At 38.7% G+C, this 23262-nt stretch overlaps 2 long non-coding RNA genes across 2 annotated transcripts in view; one reads left to right on the top strand and one right to left on the bottom strand.

The window, feature by feature from the left end:
- Positions 1 to 16958, top strand: part of LOC116738198 — a 24399-nt gene extending 7441 nt beyond the window's left edge. Inside the window, exons 2-3 of the long non-coding RNA XR_004343870.1 lie at positions 14094 to 14206; positions 16279 to 16958. This is a non-coding gene — a long non-coding RNA (uncharacterized LOC116738198). The remainder of the gene's footprint in view (positions 1 to 14093; positions 14207 to 16278) is intronic.
- Positions 8917 to 23262, bottom strand: LOC115518481. The gene is made up of 3 exons (XR_003970281.1): positions 23148 to 23262; positions 11115 to 11126; positions 8917 to 8927 (listed from the first exon to the last, which is right to left on the bottom strand). It is a non-coding gene; the product is annotated as an uncharacterized LOC115518481 (long non-coding RNA).

Here is a 23262-nt window from a genome sequence, read left to right as displayed (position 1 = left end):
CACATTCTGTCTGCCCCTTCCTCTCTCTCTCTCCCTCTCCCTCTCTCTCTCTCTCTCTCTCTCTCTCACACACACACACACACACACTTTATGATTTTGGCAAGAAATAATGAAAAAAAAATGTGAAAATGTAAACACTGCTCTGATGATGAAGTGTTTTTGGTTAATTGCCAATGAGTTTTGACGAGGAAACCAAATTTTCAGATCAGTATCAGGGCTAGAGTTCTTTTAGGAGGTAAACTCCTGCTACTCTTAGCACTTGATCCCAAGTCCAAGTAGAGGAGGCATTAGATTCTAACAATCTGAGCAAGTTTTAAATGTATAGCAATAGGGGCGCCTGGGTGGCGCAGTCGGTTAAGCGTCCGACTTCAGCCAGGTCACGATCTCGCGGTCCGTGAGTTGGAGCCCTGCGTCAGGCTCTGGGCTGATGGCTCGGAGCCTGGAGCCTGTTTCTGATTCTGTGTCTCCCTCTCTCTCTGCCCCTCCCCCGTTCATGCTCTGTCTCTCTCTGTCCCAAAAATAAATAAACATTGAAAAAAAAATTTAAAAAAAAAATGTATAGCAATAATACAGCTTTGCACTTAGAGAATGTAAGTGGTTACCACTCATTTATGTTTATATACATGTGGACTTGAAATATATCTATATAGACATATTCATAACATATTCATATTCTTTGGAATACATTACAAGACAAACTAGATACAATTATAAATTTTGTTTTATTTTTAAAGTTTTACCTTCCTAATATTTTACTTTTCTTAGACTAAAGACAGTTTCAGTAGGTTGAATGCCATGAAATTACCAGCCTGTTGTTTTTATTTTACCACAGTATGAGAAAATGTAAAACTTGTGAAACTGTTTGAAAGCAGTATTGTCTGATCTACCCATGTTCTGTATGTGTCCCTATTGTGGTCCTGAGAAAGGAGAAAGTTTTCTCTAAATAAGAGGTTAGTGTGATGGCCAGGCAGCCAGATTTTGCCTTAATATCAACAGATTGCAAGGATGAGTGATAAATACTCTTCCCTACCTTCTACTTGTTTTGCACATTAGATTTTACAGTAGTCAACTAATAATTAGAGTTAGGTCAAGAAGGAGGAACACAATAACTGTGAGTGGAAATATCATAGGAAATATTTTTCAAGGTCATTTCTCATAATTCCTGCTCTGCTGAAAACAGGGCAACTATAAAGAGCTTGGGGATGGGTGTGGGTAGGAGAACATCCCCTCCCACGATAGCTCATCCAAGTGGCAGGCAAATTGTTGCTGACCCACGGCCTCTCCATGAGGCAGCTTGGGCTCCCTCATACAAGGTGTCTAGGTTCCAAGAGTAAGTGCCCCAAGAAATAGGAAGTGGAAGCTACCAATTTCTTAAAACCTGGCTGCAGAAAATGACACAGCATCACTCTGCCATGTACTATTAGTCAAGGAGCTATGGAGCCTATATTCCAGGGGAGAGGACATAGATACCACTTCTCTGTCAGAGGCCTAAGAATATTGTGGCCTTGTTTTAAAACCAGCACTACTTGTAAATCACCAAGAAAATACATACTTCTTTTCAATTTGATCTTGCCTCTTTTATCTCAGTTGGGAATGTGTGCCCCAATCTTGGAAAATAAAATATATCTCCTAGTTAATTTGGTGGACCAGTTGAATCCTGCTATTTCAAAGAATCACAACAAAACAGCAAGAAACTTTATTTGGGTATATTGTGAGCAAGGGACACCTGTTTAAAATATTGCCTTGAAACAGTAATAGGCTGTAGAAATTGTAAATTAACTCTTAATTTCTTGCACCACCTGTCTTGGACCCCTCAACATCTTTCTCTCTTTAAATCACTAAAATATATGTGGATTAGCTAGAGATACATTTTGAAGGGCCTGTAGTTGTATTTTAGTTAGTTTGTATTTTGTAGGCTCATTTTTCCCTGTCATGCATTCTTAATCACCAAATTTTTTTAATGTTTATTTATTATTGAGACACAGAAAGAGACAGAGCATGAGCAGGGGAGGGGCTGAGAGAGAGGGAGACACAGAATCTGAAGCAGGTTCCAGGCTCTGAGCTGTCAGCACAGAGCCCAACGCGGGGCTCGAACTCACGAACCGTAAGATCATGACCTAAGCTGAAGTTGGACGCTTAACCGACTGAGCCACCCAGGTGCCCCAGTCATCAAATATTTTTTGAGCAACTAGTATTATATGCTAAGCACTGGAATTTAAAAGATACATGATTCATGGTTTTATGGGACTCATAGGCAGTGGAAAACATACTTGTAACAAAAAACAAAAAAATCAAAGACATACTACAGTAAAGCTAAACACAACATCTCGTGGGTTCTTAGAGAATGAAGAATACCAGATAGGTGCCATGGAGCTGATTTTAAGAGAAAAGTAAAGATACTTCAGGCAAACGGAGAAAAGGAAAGTTAATCGGCACATGCAGCAAATAAATGGAAGGCGCTGGGTGTTTTGAGAAATGGCCGTTTATATTGGTGCTCATAGAATAAGGAATGAAAGGAAAAACAAGGAAATAAGGCTTGTAAGGTACATTGAGCCAATCCTGAGCTTTGTGTTCTGGGGCCAAGTGTTTGAACTTGCTCCCATACGTTACAGAAGGGACATAGTAATTCCAGATTTGCCTTCGGAGTCTGTCAGTACATTGGAAAGTGAGAGATGGAGAAAGAATTTGTTCCACTGTAATATGATGACTATTCTTCTAAGAAACCTTAACTTTTCCAAACTCACTTTTTATAAAACTTGCTTTAAAACAAAAAAATAAAAACAAAATTTTTTTCCAGTGAGAAATAAAAACACGGAGTATAGCATTTCTGGCTACACATATATAGTTATAAAACTTGAAAGTCATTGAGCGAATGCAGTGTTTGATTACATCTAGCTTTGGCTTCAGAGTAAAGGTCTATCTTGCTGTCAGCATACGCTTCTGAAAATTCTCTCTACCTCCGTCATCTACTGTTAGAACACAACATACAAATAAAAACTCAAAGAAGGCAGCCATGGTTTGTGTGATGGGTTCCCCACCCCCCAGGAATTTAATGTTAAACCAATATCAATCTGTACAATTAACTCATGTTACCAAGTTAATAATGGCATATTGTCGAATCTCCTTTGTGAAAATATGCTACTGGGAAATTGCCAGGAAGTGGCAAGGAGTGGTCTCAGGAACTGAGTAAGGTATTCTGTTAAGGGGGTGTGAACCTAAATTAAAAAGTTGGCTTGAATTATTCTAACCCTATGTTATAGAATTTTCAGGTAAAAACTTCATGGGGAATGGGAAGATAATTCTAACTTTAAAAAGACTTTTGAAAAATGTGCTAATAAGAATGACCTATACTTTTTTAAGCCTGCACTATTAGTTTTTCCAAAGTGAAAATTAGCTCACATATTGTGGTTCAAGATCCCACATTGGTGCTTACTCCCCTATAGTTTGAAATCTGAAGTGAAGTCCAAGGTGTGTTAAATCTTCTGGTTGATTTCTGGTCAAATTATGCTTCTCTCTTCTGTATTTATTTGCATATTACTATCCTAATTAGCATTTCATTTTTATGTAAATTATCAACTCTCTAAATGTTCCCAAGGACTCCTCCTGCCCTCATTTTGGGAAACCCTCATCTTTCCCAGTAACTCTGGGGGATTATTGATTGTATAGAGGGGTGGTGTTCCCCCGGTCACAAATTACCTCCTGCTGAATTCTCCAAGGGCTATTCTTGTCTTACCTTCTGCATTTGCTATCCTTTCCCTCAAGCTAAACATTACTGGATACTACCAGAATGAGGCTGAATACTACCAGAATCCTCCACACCCCAAAGTACTTCCTACGTAAGGCTGTGTGTGTCCAGCACACATTGCATTGGGGCAATAGAGAGGATTTATGTGACTTAGTCTACAGCACAGCAATTAACTTAGAACTGAATGTTTAACATATCTGTTCTGAAGTTTTTGCAACATTCCCAGACAAAATTCTGCACCCAGGGGCGCCTAGCTGGCTCAGTTGGTAGAGCATCAGACCCTTGATCTTGGGGTCATGAGTTTCAGCCCCATGTTGGGTGTAGAGATTACTTTACAAAAAGATTCTGGTGGTGCCCGGGTAGCTCGGTCAGTTAAGTGTCTGACTCTTGATTTCTGCTTAGGTCATGATCTCAGGGTCATGGGATTGAGCCCATGTCAGGCTCTGCACTGGGCATGGAGCCTGCTTAGGACTTTCTCTCTCCCACATTCTCTGCCCCTCCCCTCCTCACACAGGTGCACTCTTTCTTTCTTGAAATAAATAAACATTAAAAAAAGATTCTGCACTCAGTTATAGTGTGTGTGTGTGTGTGTGTGTGTGTGTGTGTGTGTTTGCCCACACCAAGCAATTCTCCAACCTTAGCTACAATTTAACTCAATTCTACCACTACCTGGAGAAAGCATCAAATCCTACAGGTTAAGGGCTCAGTCCTACCTGACTGCCCACCACCCCACCACCACTTTAGATGCCCCTCACAAGTCCAGGTTGTCAACTGTGCTTCTGACCAGAGGTTCTGGCGCTTCTGACCACCTCTATAGATCAGAGGTTCCGACGGACCCCTCCTTGAATTAGATGAATTCACCAAAGCAGCTCGCAGAACTCAGGAAAACATTTTACTTACTAGATTACCAGCTTTTCATAAAAGGATGTAACTCAGAAACAGCCATATGGAAGAGATGCATAGGGCAAGGTATGGGGAAGAGGCTCAGAGTTTCCATGCCCTCTCCCAGAGCATACTACTCTCCCCAAATCTTCACATATTCACCAAACAGGAAGCTCTCCAAATCCCATATTTTTGTGTCTTTTTGGAGGCTTCATTACAGAGACATGATTGACGAAATCAATGGCCACTGGTGATTGATTCAGCCCCCCTTCTCCTCCCCAGAGGTTGGGGCGGGAGGTGGGGGGTGGTAATATGGAACTAAACTCTAATCACTAGGTTGGCTCCCCTGGCAACCAGCCCACATCTTTAAATGTTTTCCAAAAGTCTCTTATTAACATAACAAAAGCTCTCTCATCACGGGAAATTACAAGGGTTGGGGGAGCTCTGTGCCAGGTACAAAGACCAAATATATATTTCTTACTATAAATCACAGTATCACACCATCTCTGGGAACTTCTCAAAGACATTCCTCCCATAAAAGTATGTTGCTTCATCAACCTTCCTTCTTAGCCCCATTTCCTTAGCTTCCTAGTCCAGTTCTAACTCCAACCATCCCCCCACCTCCATGGTTGACTTTCCTATTACTTCTCTTATGGAAAATTACTCTTTCTAGCTTTTTTCTTATTGTTGCTAAATAAGTCAATCTTTTCCAAAAGGAACCCTGATTGCAAATTTAAGTAATTAAGTAATGTCTTCTGCACTCTCCAGTATATCCATTGGCCCATTCTCTAATCAGCCTTTGATTTTATCATTATAGAATGCTGAAATATTATTTGGACTTGTTTGCTAGTAGTTTCATTTAATAATTGTTTTTATAGAAAGAAGAGGAAAAAACAGTTATTGAGCACCTACTTTGTACAAGCCACTGAACTAGACAGCTCTCATTTTATCCTCAGGCAACATTGGCCCCCAACACCAGCAGTCAACTAGAGCTCAATTGCAGCTGTTTTATTTACATCTGCCCAATTGCTCTCTGGCTCACCTCTGTCAACTGTCTACATCTATTTCACTTTTACAAAGGCAAAGAACTTTGCCTTCTAGTACTCTGGCATGGTGCTAGTCAAAGATTAGTCTCTAGAACAGTTGCACTGAATCACCTGGGAGCTTGTTGAAACCCATCACCTTAGAATCAACCCTAGACTTACTGAGTTAGAATCCACATTTTAATTCTACTCCTCAGTGGTTAATATGCACATCAGTGTTAGAGAAGCACTAATTAGAGTTTTAAGTATATTACTAGGATCACAGAAGCTTTGCACATACTTCCTGATTAAGTTGTGCATTCAACTAGAACTACTAACTCAGGCTAGAAGATGTTGTTGACCCTACCCCCCCAGAAAGCAAACAAAATACTTTAATCGTGCAAAAGAGAAAGGAAAGGCTTTAGTTCTGAACTTAAGCTATTCATAAAAAATTTAAGAAGTGATTTTCATTTTTCAAGTTCCCTTCCATACCATCAAATAAGGTTTCCTTTTGTCCACACCTTAACTGTAAATCCTTCATTTTTAACTTTTATAAATTTATCCATTCCATCTAGATAATAGATTTGTTAACTTTTGTTCACTGACAACTAAGGGACATATGCCTCAATAAGTTTTGTAATTGCCATGTGTTTCAGAAATGATATCCTTAAAGAGGAGGTACTATGGTTTAAATTTCACTTATGTTAGAAAAATTTTACGAATATAAGTAAATCCTCTTTGAAATTGCCAAATGGAGTTTGGCTAGTTCTTTTGCAGCTAGCAACAAACACTATAGATTTCTGTCATTATCTATAGTGTTTCTTTGCTAAGTGTAGGTTTGTTTGCTTATGTCTTGCTATTTTTTTTGAAAGGGGGACTTAGGAGATGGAAATATGGGATAATGTTACAAAAAAGTAAATTGTACATTATAGGCTTATTCAAAACTTTTAAATGTTCAACAAGTAGGGAGAGCTGATTTGGAGCAGGGAGCTGGAATCTCAAAAGATATTTGCTGAACTGTTTGTTTTTTTGTTGTTGTCTAACCTCAAATAGTTACCAAAAAATAAATTTTCTGGTTTCCTTTAGATTTTATCAGTAACATTTTCACAATATATCTTTGGTATAAAAATAAATCTGGGGTGCCTGGGTGGCTTAGTCGGTTAAGCGTCCAACTTCAGCCCAGGTCATGATCTCGCGGTCTGTGAGTTCGAGCCCTGCGTCGGGCTCTGTGCTGACAGCTCAGAGCCTGGAGCCTGCTTCTGATTCTGTGTCTCCCTCTCTTTCTGCCCTTCCCCTACTCATGCTCTGTCTCTCTCTGTCTCAGAAATAAATAAATATTAAAAAAGATTTTTTAATAAATAAAATAAATCTAATATATTATTTCAAATTACACTAATAAACTGGTAGCCATATCATAAAGATACTGAAAGCTATATAAATAAGTATGCTTGAAATCAGTACCTACAATCTTTATATACCATTTTTTCTTCTTTTTGTTTTTCAATAATATTATTGGATTTTCTTATGTAATTTTATCATAAACATAGTACATATTGCTTCATAGTCTTTATAACTGCAAAATGCCTTGAGTTGAATCTCATTTATTTATCTATCTATTCACCTATAGGACATTCAAATCATTTCCTAAATATTTCCTATTGTAAACAATGCTTCAAGAGACATATTTATGCATATTTATTACTTCTACATGTCACATTATTTACTTGGTGTCCAAAAATGCTAATGAACATATTATTTTAAAAATAAAAATAATTTAGGTGCACCTGCGTGGCTCAGTCAGTTGGGATTCTCTCTCTCCCTCTCTCTCTGCCCCTCCCCCCTCCCAGTCTCTCAAAAATAAATAAATAAATTTTAAAAATAAATAAAAATAATTTAGGGAGAATAATTTAACTTTAATTGAAAACTCTAATTGAATAAAGTGTGAATATTTACTAAATCTAACTCCCTCATTCTCAGCTCCAAAAATTAAAAAAAAAAAAAGGAATTCCAGAATAAAAACTCAAAAGTAACTATCTGGGTAACTTAAATACACTTGCTTTTTCTGTCAACTACCTGGAAAATTTGAGGTTAATCCCCTTTCTGAATGAACTTTCTTTGCATAAATAGACACAATCTTAAGGTTAGTCAGTATACTTAAAGCTGTTGGTCCTCCAAGTCCTATTTAGTTCTCCAGATTATTTATTTCAACAAAGAAATATTTTAACCAAGGGGTTAAAGGGTTAGAATTCTAATTCATAAATTTTGTGGGGTTACTACCTAAGAAACTTTCGCTTCAGCCATTAAGTATTCATTTTTAAAGGACCACACTGATATTTCTTATACCCATTTTGTTCTCTGCTACTTGACTTAGATGTATAAGTTCTGTGTCAAAATCAAAGGCTACTAAAAATTTTTTAGATAAATGATGAGCAAACAGTCTAAAGTTAGAGAAATATTAGTGGATCATGTGGCAGTAGTTATAGTGACAAAGATATTGTCACTACTTTGAAAACCTTAAAAACACTTTACCAAGCTAGATGGTTAATATAAGTGAACACACATTCTGAAGTGCACTGTGACATGGCAACATTCTCTTCTGTGAACATAGAATTTCTGGGCCCCAGAATGCCGTTGACAAATGATAATTAATTTAATTGTGAACAGCTGTTTCCTGAGCCCGGGCCTTTTTAAGTGAGGGGGCTGAACATAATAAACACACTCACCCAGGAAGTCGCAAGGAGGATAGGAGTTCAGGGATATGAGAGGTGAATCTTCTGAAAAAATTCAAAATGTGATAAATTTCGCTCCCTGTTTCTTCATTTTAAAAGGAACGACCCTTGTCTTTATCTCTTACATTTGATTACTGACGCTCACTGGGAACATTAGCAAAGAATCTATCCAGAATTTAACTGGTTTTTTTTAATAAGGAAAAGAGACACCCCCAAATCATTCTCAAAAAGTATGATGAATCAAGTTATTGCATAAATATTAATAGTGTCTTATTGTGGCAGTTTAGATTGGTGTTAAGTCCTGTGCTTTACTTTTTTTTTTTCCTATGAAAGTAAATTGTCTTAGAACATCAAGATCAATGATTTCTGACAACTGTAAAAAATATAATTACTGGGAAATGTAAAATTAAAGACAATGGAAGCTGTTGAAGCTAATGTGGTTCTGGGATCAATATGAAGTTAACAGTTATTAGGTCTCAACATATCTTCTGTTGATTCTAATCAAATTTAGCCAGTTAATCACTTTACCTCGTAACAGTCAAACGTGTGCTGCTGACAACAGCCATTTTATAGCCTGAAGTTTAGAGTATGCAGAATTCTTTATTTATTGCTTTTTTTGTTTCCATTTTGTTTTCATACATATTCTGAACTGTTTTGCAAATTATTTCACTTTTATCTAATCATCCACAATCAGCTATTTTCCATTACCACAAAGGAAAACACTGCTGAAGAGATTTGAGTTAGAAAAGTAAGGTAGTGCTTAACTTAGCCTTTAAGTGAAAATTCAGAGGAATTTATTTTCAATATTCTTTACATCTTGCCATACACACACACACACACACACACACACACACACATATATATAAAACCTTATATAAAACCTTTGAACAACACAGGTGTGAACTGCGCAGGCTCACTTATCGTGGAAATATAGACCCGTACTGTAAATGTATTTTCTCTTCTTTATGATTTTCTTAATAACACTTTCTTTTCTCCAACTTTAAGAATATAGTATATAATACATATAACATAAAATGTGTGTTAATCAACTGTTATCATTAAGGCTTCCAGTCAACAGTAGGCTATTAGTAAAGTTTTGGGGGAGGCAAAATATATGCAGATTTTCAGCTGCATGGGGAGTCAGGGCCCCTAGCTCTTGTATTGTTCAAGGGTCAGTGTGTGTGTGTGTGTATGTATGTGTATCAGAAGAAAAGGCAATGCACTAATATATGTTGGTGACTTAAGTATGTATCCGCTGACCTAACTTACTGAGTAAATTAAGTGGTTACTTTAGTTTTGATTTAAAAGAAGTCTTGAGAAATCTGACTGTTCAAGAATTTCTTCCTCCCCCTCCTCCTCCTCCTCCCTCCTCCTTGCCTTTAACATGGACCAGCTATCAGTTGAATCACTAGCAACCCTATTGAACCATGAGGTGACCATTGGAATGGAAGTTGTGTGCTTATGATAACAGATAAGGAAAATAAAAGCTTGGATCGCCAATACTATCTTAAAGATATCATAATGTATCCCCAAACTAAGAGAGAAATAAACCATATCAAGCTTAAGTCACTGTTATTTTGTCTTGTTTCATACTGTTGTTTTGTAATGTGGAGCTAAACGTGATCCTAACTGATACACAGAGGCAACATGGACATTATGGAATATGCAGACAGAGCACCACTGAGCTGGCATTCATCCACCACTCCCTCACCAAGACGCCAGAGCTAGAACACATTCATGGAGAAACAACAGTTTTAAATGAACTTTTAATATATGATTATAAGATATTATGAATTGGTTTAAGGATTTCCTATCAGGAAAAGATCACCCAGATTATGGTCTATAGTGAAAAACAGAAAACTACATTATAAATTTCTCAACCAAAGGAGCCATAGATACAGTTTTCCTGACAATACTTCTCAATACTCTAATCATGTGTTTGTGGTTTTCTCCCACTATTCACAAAGTAAAAGAGGAGGTTGTGATGTGTACCATTGATAGTGTATGCTCGTAATATTTTATTCTTATACAAATGTACTTATTTTAGTTCCAGGAAAATACTTTGTCATACATTCAACATGTTCTTCTTAAATAAAAATAGTTGAATTCCTTTTATAATAATGTAAAAGATAAGGATTATCATAAAAACACACAAATTCATAGCAGCATTATTTGTAATAGCAAAGAGTTGAAAAGAACCTTAAATAGTCTGGCAATAGAATAGAGAATCTGTGGTATGTCCATAGGATGGAACACTATATAGTAATGAAAACGAACAGCTACACACAAACATGTAGATGAACTCACAAATACTGTAAAAGAAGCCAGATATAACAGAGTACATGCCATATGAGTCCATTTATGTAAAGTTCAAAAGTAGGAAAAATTAATCCCCCATGTTAGTAGTTAGGATGGTGATTTCCTTCAGGGGAACCAGTGATTAGGAGGAGGCAAGGTGAGGCTTCCAGGGAACTGATAATTCTTCGTTCTATACTCACTTTATAAAAGTCATAAGTTTACCTTGTAAAAAGTCACCTAACTATAAATTTATAATTTTGTAACTTCACATATATAAGATACACTTAAATAAAAATTTATTTGGATAAAAGCAAACTGAAATAAACACCACCTGATTCATATTTTCCCATCCTTCTTCCTGAATCCAAATAAGAAGTTAGAACATTCAACATCTTACCCTGTAGCCAGCACCAGGATTTTAAGTGACTCAATGATCACCTCTTCTCCATCCTTTGTTTTTTCCTGGATAGTCTCATTTTTAATAGGAATCACCTGGTCCCTATGAATTCTCTTTGTATCATCTCAAACTTCTCCAGTATCACATTTGGAGGATTATTTGGGGGGTAGGGGATGGTCTCAAATTCTAGATTTCTCTCCATCTGGTTTCTCTTTTATCCATTTCTTCAATTTGTTCCCATTGGCAGACAGGGACTTGATCCTAGTCAGTGACAGCCCAAAACACATAGGCCCAATGAGTGGTGACATACTCTAGCTATGACTGATCAGTGACTCATCCACTCTCCTAGTAGGTTATTATATTTGGAGCTTTCACTTTAGATAAGCTCATCTAGAGGGGTTGAAAAAAATCTGCTAGAGCCCTGACTTTTAAAATTATTATTATTACTACTACTACTATTATTATATTTGTTGTTGTTGTTGTTATTATTATTATTATTATTACAATAAATGTTTTCTGGATCCTTGCCATGCTTTTAATAATTGAAAACAGAGCTCTAAAAGCCTCCATAGCCAGTCCCAGAGGACTCTCTAGTCAGAAGGACATAACCATGGCGCCTGGGTGGCTCAGTCAGTTAAGCATCTGACTTGGGCTCAGGTCATGATCTCGCCGTTCCTGGGTTCGAGCCCTGTTGTTGGGTTCTGTGCTGACAGCTCAGAGCCTGGAATCTGCTTCGGATTCTGTGTCTCCCTCTGTCTCTGTCCCTCCCCTGCTTTTGTTCTCTCTCTCTCTCAAAAATAAATAAAAAATTTAAAAAAAAAAAGGAAGAAGAAGAAGGATATAAACTAATCCACGGCAGCATCTCTTGGGAGCCTCAAGAGGCCTATAGACACTGCCTTGGTTCTAGGAAGGCCTGACCAACAGTGTCACAACTACACCATCTCTTCTTCAGGGAATGAGGAGGGGACTTTGGCCTCTTACCAGGGGTATTCTTATCCTTATATATCCTTAATTCTTCTGTTGATAAAATAAATGACAAAGCAAAGATGCGGTTGATAATGGTTGCCACTGTGGCATGGAGAGTAGTTTGCCAACCTTTCTTAACTTTGTAATCCTTTATGCAAGTATATTCAGGTAGGAGGGGCTGATCTTATTGAGTTCAGGGCAGGAGAGGAGACTTACCACCTAAGCTGCTACCCAACCTTCAACAGCTTCTAAGTGGGCTCTGCTGGGTCACAGAAACACACTGCCCTGAGTCTTTGTCCTCCTAAAATGGTGTAGTTCACAGGCCACTGGAAGAACAGCTTCCCAAATGCAGTCCTCCAGTGAAGGCCAGACTGGTTGTATAATAATCACTTGTGGAGTCGGTCAACATTCAGACTGCCAGGCCTGATTAAATTTAGTGGTGGGTCCTGGGAATCTATATTTAACAAGGCCCCCAGGTAATTCTGATGCACAGACCAGTTTGGGAACCATGGGAATGGCCTGAACAAAAACCTACATCCATGTTTCTGAAAGTAAAGACCAAGGACTATCTGCATCAGAGTCACCTGCATGTCTGGAGTGTGCGTATTAGGACACAGAAGGTTACCCTGAGAAATGGCATGTGGGGGCGACTTTAGTTGAATTGAACAAGGGTTCAGGCCTTCACTGTATTGAAAACCAAATACTATTGGATCTGGCAACATTTGCATGTGGATCAAAGTTCCTATACAGTTTATCTGACAGTTTCTGAACTTAGGGCAAGGCCAATTCCCTTCTGGGAGACCCACCAATGTCTTTGCTTTATTTGCTCACTCCATTTTTTTCCCTCCTCTTCCCCCATCCAAGAATCCTTGATCTGGGCTTATGGTTAGAAAAATTGGCTGAGACTGATTCATGTTCTTCCAAATCTCTCATTCTTGGATCTCTGTCAAAAAGTAAAGTGCTTTGTATTCTGTGATCTGCTGAGACCTCCCTTTCCCAAGACATGAAGTTGGAAAACTCTAGCTTAAGGTAGAGAAAGGGTCTCAGGGTACAAGCAAAGGCAGAGGGAATATACACTGGTTCCAGTAACTTTCTGTTTCTTGAGCTAGTGTTAGGCACACAGGTATGTTCAGTTTAAAAAGACACATTGAGGGGCGCCTGGGTGGCGCAGTCGGTTAAGCGTCCGACTTCAGCCAGGTCACGATCTCGCCGTCGGTGAGTTCGAGCCCCGCGTCGGGCTCTGGGCTGATGGCTCGGAGCCTGGAGCCTGTTTCCGATTCTGTGTCTCCCTCTCTCTCTGCCCCTCCCCCGTTCATGCTCTGTCTCTCTCTGTCCCAAAAATAAATAAAAAACGTTGAAAAAAAAATTAAAAAAAAAAAAATAAAAAGACACATTGATTTGTGCATCAGTACACTTATGATTCATACACTTTTCTGTATGTAAATTATAATTCAATAAAATTTACAATAAAAATTTGCTGATATCTCAAAATATTATTGTGGCCACAGGTAGATTGGTTGATCAGTAGAGGCAAAGATAGAGATACAGGTATATTTTGAATAAAAATTGTTAATGGAAACTGTTTCAGTATTTTAGGTATGTTGTTTTTAATTTAATTTAAATTCTTCAACTTATCATACCCTTAAAATTGTCAAACACTTTATTTTTTTAATGTTTTTTTAAGAGATAGCAAGAGAGCAGAGGAGGGGCAGAGAGAGAGAAGGGGAGAGAGAGACAATCCTGAGCAGCCTTCACACTATTAGCACAGAGCCAGACACAGGGCTCGATCCCATGAACCGTGAGATCATGATCTAAACCGAAATCAAGAGTCAGACACTTAACCAACTGAGCCACTCAGGCACCCCTGTCAAACACCCGGAAACTTAAAAAAAAAATTCTTAAAGTTCTGTTCTAAATGAGGACAATAATTAACAGCAAAACAGTTTCCCAGTCTTGTTACCTGATGATGACCTTTTGAGGGCGCTGCTCCAGCAGTGCATTTTGAGCATATTATCTTTCTTGTAACTTTATAATTTTGGAGTTCATTTGCACAGGAATATTTTCCATCTGTGGATATATCTGCACACACTTGCTGGAGCCGATGGAAAACTTCAAAGAACTTCTAAGAAACAATGGTTTTCAGAGAGCCTTGCAAAGTCAGAGCTCTGTAAGTATTTACATAAGAAGCCACTTAATGTCTGTTTGACTGATGGGAACTTAAATTGCAATAGGGCAGTTGCTGAATAGAAAGTAAAGTGTTTTTAGAGATGAAAGAGACAGTACTCCTGTCTGCCCTCTCCCAAGGGTCAGCGTTATACAACATTCATGCCAAAGAATCACATGAGGTCCTCCTGAATGGCATTTTCAAGGCCAGCTAAGAGAAATTGGAAGCAGGCAGAAATGTCTCTGGTGCCCAATTCCATTCTCAGATCCCCTAGTTCCCCTACCCCCTCCTTTTTCCCACCCCACTTTACCCCCAACCACACACACCATTTAGCTTATTAATCTTTTTCCCTTTCCTCCTCTCAGCTGGATGACATTAAATTCAATCTTTTCATCAAATACACATAAAACAGCGACTCCAAAGGATTAACTGGTAATTAGTGGTACCTGAAGACAGTTTAACATGTTCCCTGTGTCCTTTCCTTTCTAAACAGGGAATTCTGGAAAGAGAGTTTTCAGACAGGTGGTAGGATGGATATTTCTGGCCAGAAAGGCATCTCTGCCTCACCTCAGTGTTGTGCTTAGAGTCATTTTACCCCACAAAGCCATCCATCCCTTGTTCTTATCAGTTTGCATGAATGCCAGTTTGGGGACAGCATTCCTTTGTCATGTTCTTTGCTAGAAGGCTCAGTGAGGTGACTTCTTGTGGCAGTGGCTTCTAGGTTAGAGGGTAAGAAACGTACCCTGCAGGCTCTCACCACCTCCTCTGCTAACAAGGGAATTTTCAAAGGTTTACCATACTCCCTCTCTCCTCCTAGACCAGTTTGCTGTCTCCTGCTCTAAGTGCACGTGAACACTATGACTGAGTGAGCTCTGTGCCCCAAACCACATCCATATGGCGCTTCAACATAGTCCTGCCTACTGCCTAGAGCAGTAGGTGCTTAGCTTCTATGTACCTCCATTTCCTCATCTATAAACTGGGAAGAGCAACAGTGCCTATCTTATGGCATTATTATGAAGATTAAATAAGTTAAAACAGGAAAAGCGCTTAAGCATGGCACCCCGTAAACAATACTCAATATGGGTTAGCTGTTTAAGCACCCAAAACCATTCTTTTCAGGGGGTTCCCCACATGATAGAGGTGAGAACTCCTAGTAGCCTCTTATTAGTATTTTGTATTAGGTCTGTTTCAAGTAGTCCTCTACTCAAATGCTATTCATCAAGGTGGCATAGCAATCAATCATTAGTACTCACAGCATGCCAGGCACGTTTACATCACTGCCTCCTTTAATCCTCATGACAGTCCTCTGAGGTAGGGGCTGTTGTTCTTCCCATTTTACAGATGACAAACTAGGTACAAGGAGGTTTACTAAATGCCCAAGTTTCCATAGCTACTAAATGGCAGGAGTGGGATTAGAATACGGCAATCTAGCCCCAAGGTCTGTGTCAGCTACTGTACTTTGCCTATAGTGCACCGCCTACCATTGCGTTGGGCCAGAAGAGGCAAACACACCTGGTGGTCAGAGACCTGGTCTAGCTGTAACAGGCCCACCTCCAGCTTTAATCCGAGCTTGTGTTCACATGATGGCCCAGTGAGAATGTTGGATGTTCTCAGTGCTTTTAAAATTTAAATATTTTTAACATCCATAGTCTGTAAACACTTTCTTTGGACAGTCAAGAATAAAAACAGCTTAGCTTTTTAGCAGCTAATACTTTTTGTAGTTGTAAGGGAGGAAAGATAATTTTGCCTCTACCCTTCTACATTCTGTGGCTGAGACAATCCCCCTGTAGTAAAAGATTAACAGGAAGGAAAAAAAATGTTAGGTTCATATGTGCAGTAGCCCCACAGAGATGAGATCTAAAATGTGGCCAGACAATTGAGGCTTATGTGCCATCCTGAGTTAAGGAAAGGGATAGAGGGATGGGGTTTCAAAGAGAAGAGGAAATGTTTGGTAAACAGAGTTTGCCTTGCCATGCAGAAAAATCTCTCAAGTGAAAAAAGTTCCCTCTGGTAGTAGCTGTCTTCCAGATACAGGGCCCTCTCTAATGTAAGTTTCCCTTCTCTTCTGTTTTCAGAGTTTCTCCTATGTCTGCAGTTTCTCAAAATAGTTTTATGCCAAAGAGACATATTTGGGGGCAGCGTATTCTGCTACTCTTCACACTTAATGTATACTAAGAATTGGGCTAAGCGGTTTACATCGATTCCCTCATTTAATTTTCACAAAAACTCTATGAGATAAGCATTGTGACTCTCCCATTTTATAGAAGGGACTCAGAGAGGTAAGTAACTTGCCAGAAGTCACACAGCCAGCACCCTGTGGAGTTGTTATGGGGATTAAATGAGATAATGTATGTAACCAAGCGCTTAGAATAGAGCCTTGTGTTGTCCCCAGATTGTTGATGAATATTAGTAGGATTCTTTATCTCACTCACTTAGGAGAGACCATTCTGATTTAGTCAATGTGAAAAGAGATCTTCACCATCTAGAACAGCCACACTAGTTACCAGCTTAGCAGGAAGATTTTTAAATCAGCTGCCTATGAAAAATATACAGATTCATCAAATATTCATCATATTAATTCTCAGATCATCTTCTATATATGCTTTCATATATATATATATATATGTTTCATGTACATATGTTTCAGTGTTCACAGAACCTATTTTTCACTGTATATGCAAATTCTATGTTTGTAAGTGAAAATGTTAATACATTAAATGATTAACCCTTAAACAAAAGGTTTTCTAAAGGATTTCTCAGCACTGATGTGCTCTGAAATTGCAGAATCTTTTCAAGAACTGATGTCCAAAGAGGGTCTTCTAATTCCCCATTAGAAATAAATACAATACTTACTGTTGTAGTTCTGATATGTCACCCATTCCTCTCCAAATGTAAGATCTCTGATGCATAGTTTATGTCTGTAAAATGACGACTGCCAACAGAAAGGAGCTGTTGCTCTCCTTGAGGTAGTTTTCTTCTCTTTGCTTCCTATTTCTGGACTGTACAGCTTCGTAAATAATTTTGTGTGCTGAAGGAAAAGAAAGTGTTTTTCATAAACTCATTATCCAGGCCTGTTTATGGCTGATGGAAGGACGAGGTCTTCCTTCCCCTATTGTGTAAGGGCAGTGCAGACTTGACTGTACAAAACGTGTTTTGTAAATGTTGTTGCTGTTCACCTGCAAATAAACTTGCTTTCCCTTTAAAAAAAAAAAAAAAGGCGGGCTGAAGGGCGTGCATCTCGGGCCTGCAACACCTGACTTGCTCCCAAGTTTGACTTCCTGGCCCTGACTAGGCCTTTCCTGGGGAGGTGGCGCCAATGGGGGCCGGGGCTCAGCTCCCTGTTCCTGTGGCTCAGCTGAGAAGCCGGGGCGGCACAGCAGAACCGCTTCTCCCGAGGAGCTGCTTAGCGGGAGCTGGAGCTGGAACTCCCTGGGGCAGGGGCCCTGGCTGACGGGCAGCGTCTCCTCCAGGCCGAGGTGAAATACATATATTTTACCACCACCTGCCCCTATTGATAATACATAATGGAAGTGAGCTACTACATAGTAAGTGTCATGAAGAACGATGTCTAGTTAAGAGTTTGCTGGTATGATTCCCCTTAGACCACCTACGGTAGTAAATACGAAGCCCAGGGCTCATAGTATAGCAGGTGATCATTTAATATTGCTTCTGTAAAGAGTGGCAAGTCACCTGAAAACTTTTACTCCAGTAGGGATAGCAATAATTATGGTGGCTGACGTAAAATATGCTCGTGTGTCAATGTCCGTTCCCACAGTGAACATATGATGGGCTTATACAATGAAACCTAAGAAACCAATGGATATTATTGTTCAGACTATTCCTATATAGCCGAAGGGCCCCTTTTTGCCTGAATAATAAGTGACGATGTGTGAAATTATTCCGAAGCCTGGTAAAATTAGAATATAGGCTTCTGGATGTCCAAAAAATCAGAATAAGTGCTGATTTAAGATAGGATCTCCTCCCCTAGCAGGGTCAAAGAAGGTGGTATTTAGGTTTTGGTCTGTCATTAACATTGTAATTCCAGCAGCTAGTACTGGTAGAAATGAGTAACAAGACAGCAGTATTTAGGACAGATCAGACAAATAAGGGTGTCTGATATTGAGATATGGGGGTTTTATGTTAATAATTGTAGTAATAAAGTTTTAATAGCACCGAAAATTGAAGAAACACTTGCAAAGTGTAAGGAAAAAATGGTTAGGTCCATGGATGCTCCTGAATGGGCTTGTTTGCCAGCTAGAGGAGGGTATGTGATTCATCCAGTTCCTGCACCAGCCTCTACAATTGATGATGTGAGTAGAAGTAAGAAGGATGGGAGAAGAAGTCAGAAGCTTATATTATTTATCTGAGGGAATGCTGTATCTGGTGTCCAGTTATTAATGGCACCAATCAATTTCCAAAGCCTCTGATTATGATTGGTATTACCATAAAGAAAACTATTACAAATGCATGGGCAGTGACGATTATGTTGTAGATCTGATTGTCTCCTAGTAGGGTGGCAGGTTGGCCAAGTTCGGCTCAAATTAGAAAACCAAGGGCAGTTCCTACTATGCCAGCTCAGGCACCGAATAGGAGGTAGAGAGTGCCAATATCTTTGTGGTTAGTAGAAAATAACCAGCGGCTTATGAACCTACGTAAAATGGCTGACTAAAGGATTAGACTATAAATCTAAGAACAGAAGTTCAAGCCCTCTTTTTACCAAGCTCTGCGGTGAAATATCATATTGAATTGCAAATTCAAAGAAGCAGCTTCAAACGCTGCCAGGGCTTCTCCCGCCTTTTTTTCCCCTAGACTGGCGGCTGGAGAAGTAGATTGAAGCTAGTTGATTAGGGTATTTAACTGTTACCTAAAATTTCGTGAGATGGAGGCCCACCAATCTAGTAAGGGCTTAGCTTAATTAAAGTGTTTGATTTGCAATCATTTGATGGAAGATACATTCTTGCAGTACTTACGGTTGGGTGTGCAGGAGTTAAATAGATGTGATTTACTTAGGACTTTGAAGGCTCTTGGTCTGTTGTAACCTAAACTCCTAGTCCAAGATGAATAATATTGGTGTGAGTAGAAGTAATATGGTTGAAGTTATGATGAAAGGGAGCAAGAGAATTTTTTTTTGGTATCTTCAAATTGTCATTTTATTTTTATGCTGTTTGTTGAAGAAAATATAGTTAGTACTGTGTCATATATCAGTCATATATAAAAGCATAGGTTGAGGAGTGCTATAATGGCTAGTAGCATGGGTATATTGATTATTTAATTTTTTTGTTAGTTCTTGAATGATTATTCATTTTGGGGTAAATCCTGAGAGTGGTGGAAGGCCTCCTAGGGACAGTATTAATACTAGGATAAGTGAGGTGGTTAAGGGTGTTTTGTTTCATGTTTGTGATAGGAATAGTGTTGTTGTAGCCGAGCTGTGTATAAATAATATGAAGGTGGTGAGTGTTATGAAGATTATAAATTGTTAGGTTTAGGATTGTTATTGTAGGGTTATAGAGTATGATAGCTGTTACTCAACCTATGTTGGCGATTGAGGAGTATGCTAAGATTTTTCGCAGCTGTGTTTGGTTAAATCCTCCTCATCCTCCAATTAGGACTGATATGATAGCTATTGTTAGGAGTAAATTGGGGTTGATGGTAGATGAAATTTGGTAGAGGATAGACCGTAGTACGATTTTTTGTCATGTTAATAGGATTAGGCCTGAGAATAGGGAGATTCCTTGTGTGACCTCAGGAACTCAAAAATGAAATGGAGCCAAGCCCAGTTTTATTGTCAGAGCAGTGGTTATTATGATAGATGCAGTGGGGTCAAGATTTTTTGATACTGTTCATTGTCCTAAATATAATAGGTTAATAGTGATTTCTATTATTAGGAGTATGGACGCAGTTGCTTGTGTTAGGAAATATTTTGTGGATGCTTCCATAACTCGTGGGTTAAATTTTTTCATGAGAATAGGAATAATAGCCAGTATGTTTATTTCGAAGCCAATTCAGATTATCAGGCAGTGAGAGCTTGCTGTCACGATTATGCTTCCCGAAATGACTGTTGATATAATATTAATGAGAATAGGGGATTTAATTAGTACAGGAAGGATATAAACCAACATTTTTGGGGTATGGGCCTGATAGCTTACTTAGCTGGCCTTACTGTAGAATATGGTGTAATATGGTAGCACAAAGATTTTTGAATTCTTAGTATTAGGTTCGAGTCCTATAATTCTAAAAATAAGAGGATTTACACCTCTGTTATTTATTCTATCAAAGTAACTCTTTTATCAGACATATTTCTTATGTTTGGGTTGGAATACTTGCTGTGATAATGGGTAAAGATACATGTCATGTGCATAGGGCTAGAGTGAGAAGAAGTTTTTTCATAGGAGATGTATGAGTTGGTCATATTGGAATCACGGGTAGGATGCTCAAATTCATAGGAAGGTGACTGTTAGAAGTAAGGTTTTGATGGTGAAGTTAACAGTATATAGTTCTGGTATATATGGCTTATGGAATGCTCCAAAGAATAAGGTTGTTATGAGGATACTTATGATAATAATGTTGGCATATTCTGCTAGGAAGAATAGGGCAAAAAGGACCTGAAGCGTAGTCAATGTTGAATCCAGAAACAAGTTCTGATTCTCCTTTTGTCAGATCAAATGGAGCTTGATCAGTTTCTGCTAATGTTGAAATGAATCATATTATGGCTAGGGGTCATGTGGGAAGAACTAATTATATGTGTTCTTGGGTGATAATTAATGCCATTAGTATGAAGGACCCATTCATTAGTAATACTGATAGGAGAATAATGGCTAGTGTGACTTCGTATAAGATTGTTTAGGCAACAGTTCATAGGGCTCCAATTAAAGAGTATTTTGGGGGCGCCTGGGTGGCGCAGTCGGTTAAGCGTCCGACTTCAGCCAGGTCACGATCTCGCGGTCCGGGAGTTCGAGCCCCGCGTCGGGCTCTGGGCTGATGGCTCAGAGCCTGGAGCCTGTTTCCGATTCTGTGTCTCCCTCTCTCTCTGCCCCTCCCCCGTTCATGCTCTGTCTCTCTCTGTCCCAAAAATAAATAAACGTTGAAAAAATTTTAAAAAGAGTATTTTGAATTCGAGGCCCATCCTGATCATAGGATTGAGTAAACGGAGAGGCTTGATATAGCTAGTATAAATAGTACTTCTAAGTTTATGTAAGTGAGTATGGTATAGGTAGGGGGATTCATATGGTTAGGCCTAGTGAGAGGACTAGAATGGGTGCTATAATGAATATAGATATAGAGGATGTGAGGGGTCGAAGGGGTTCTTTACTGAAGAGTTTTATCGCGTCTGCAATGGGTTGAAACAGATCATATGGTCCTACAATGTTTGGTCCTTTACAAAGTTGTATATATCCTAGTACTTTACGTTCAACTAATGTTACGAAAGCTGCGGCAAGGAGGATTGAAATGATTAATGAAAGAATATTAATTGTAAACATGTTGTTAGGGAGAGGAGTTGAACCTCTGATAAGGATTTACATTTTATGCAATTACGGGTCTCTGCCACCCTAATGAACCCAAACTCTCGGGCAATGTAAATTGGTAAACTGTTTAGATTGAGATTATATCATCTATTGTGTTGAAAGCGCTTTACTAAAATAGGCCTCATTTTTCTTGCCTTTTTGTACTGGGAGAAATTATTTAATAGATAGTAACCAGCCTGGATTGTTCCAATCTGAACTCAGATCACGTAGGACTTGAATTGTTGAACAAACGAAACTTTGATAGCTGCTGCACCATCAGGATATCCTGATCAAACATGGAAGTTGTAAACCCTATTGTCAACATGGACTCTAAAATAGGATTGCGTTGTTATCCCTAGGGTAACTTGTTCCGTTGATCAAGTTTTTGGATCAATATGTGATGTCGTACTTTTGACTAGTAAGTCTAGATCTAAATCACTTGGAGCTTATTTTATTCTCCGAAGTCACCCCAACCTAAATTGTTGGCCCATGTGGAGATTTGTTTACCCTGTTGGTTGTGTTGGTATAGTCTCTTACTTAAAGCTCCACAGGGTCTTCTCTTCTTATTGCCATATTCCCAACTCTTCACGGAAGGTCAGTTTCACGGATGGGAAGTAAGAGACAGTAAAACCCTCTTGTGGCTGTTCATACAGGTCCCTATTTAGGGAACAAGTGATTATGCTACCTTTGCACCTTCAGGGTACCGTGGCCATTTAACGTATGTCACTGGGCAGGCAGTGCCTCTAATACTAGAAATGCTAGAGGTGATGTTTTTGGTAAACAGGCGGGGTTTGTGTTTGTGGAGTTCCTTTACTTTCTTTTAATCTTTCCTTGATTGCATACCTGTGTTGGGTCAACAATTGGTTTGATATTTAGTTTATAGTTAGGTTGTTTATATCTTATTGTTAACCATCAGTGGTTATCCGCTCTGATATAAGCTTATGCAAGGAGAAATATTTCTTGTTACTCGTGCTAGCATTATAGCTTCTATTATTAAATAGATTAACTCAGTATTAAGTATTAAGAGTTGGTTGCATATTTTTGGTATTAAGGTGTTTTAATTGTTGAGCTTGAATGCTTTCTTAATTGATAGCTACTTTTAGGCCAACTATGGTTATGTTTATGCTTACTCTCTAAAAAAGGTTGTAGCCTAGTTCTAAAGAGCTGTACCTTCTTATATTTTAAACTTACATTAGAATTTTTGGGTTTTTAGGTAGGTTTAAAGTTGAACTAAAATTCTATTCTGGGTAACCAGCTATCACCAGGCTCGTTAGGCTTTTCACCTCTACCTATAAATCTTCTCACTATTTTGCAACATAGGTGAGTTCATCCTGTAAAGATTGTTCATAGGTAGCTCATCTGGTTTCGGGGGGCCTATCTTAAGTTCTGTTAGGTTATTCTAGCTAATTCACTATGCAAAAGATACAAGGGGTAATCTTTACTGTTAGGGCTTTTAATTTTTCTTTCATCTTTCCCTTATGGTACTTTCTCTATAGTGCCAAATTAAATTTCTATCTCCTATACTTTTAAGAATTAACTAAATGTTTTGATTTATTG

Source organism: Lynx canadensis, chromosome B4 (genome assembly GCF_007474595.2).
Source record: "Lynx canadensis isolate LIC74 chromosome B4, mLynCan4.pri.v2, whole genome shotgun sequence".
NCBI lineage: Eukaryota > Metazoa > Chordata > Mammalia > Carnivora > Felidae > Lynx > Lynx canadensis.
Note: the sequence above shows the minus strand (reverse complement) of the source record. Positions and strands in the feature narration are given on the sequence as shown.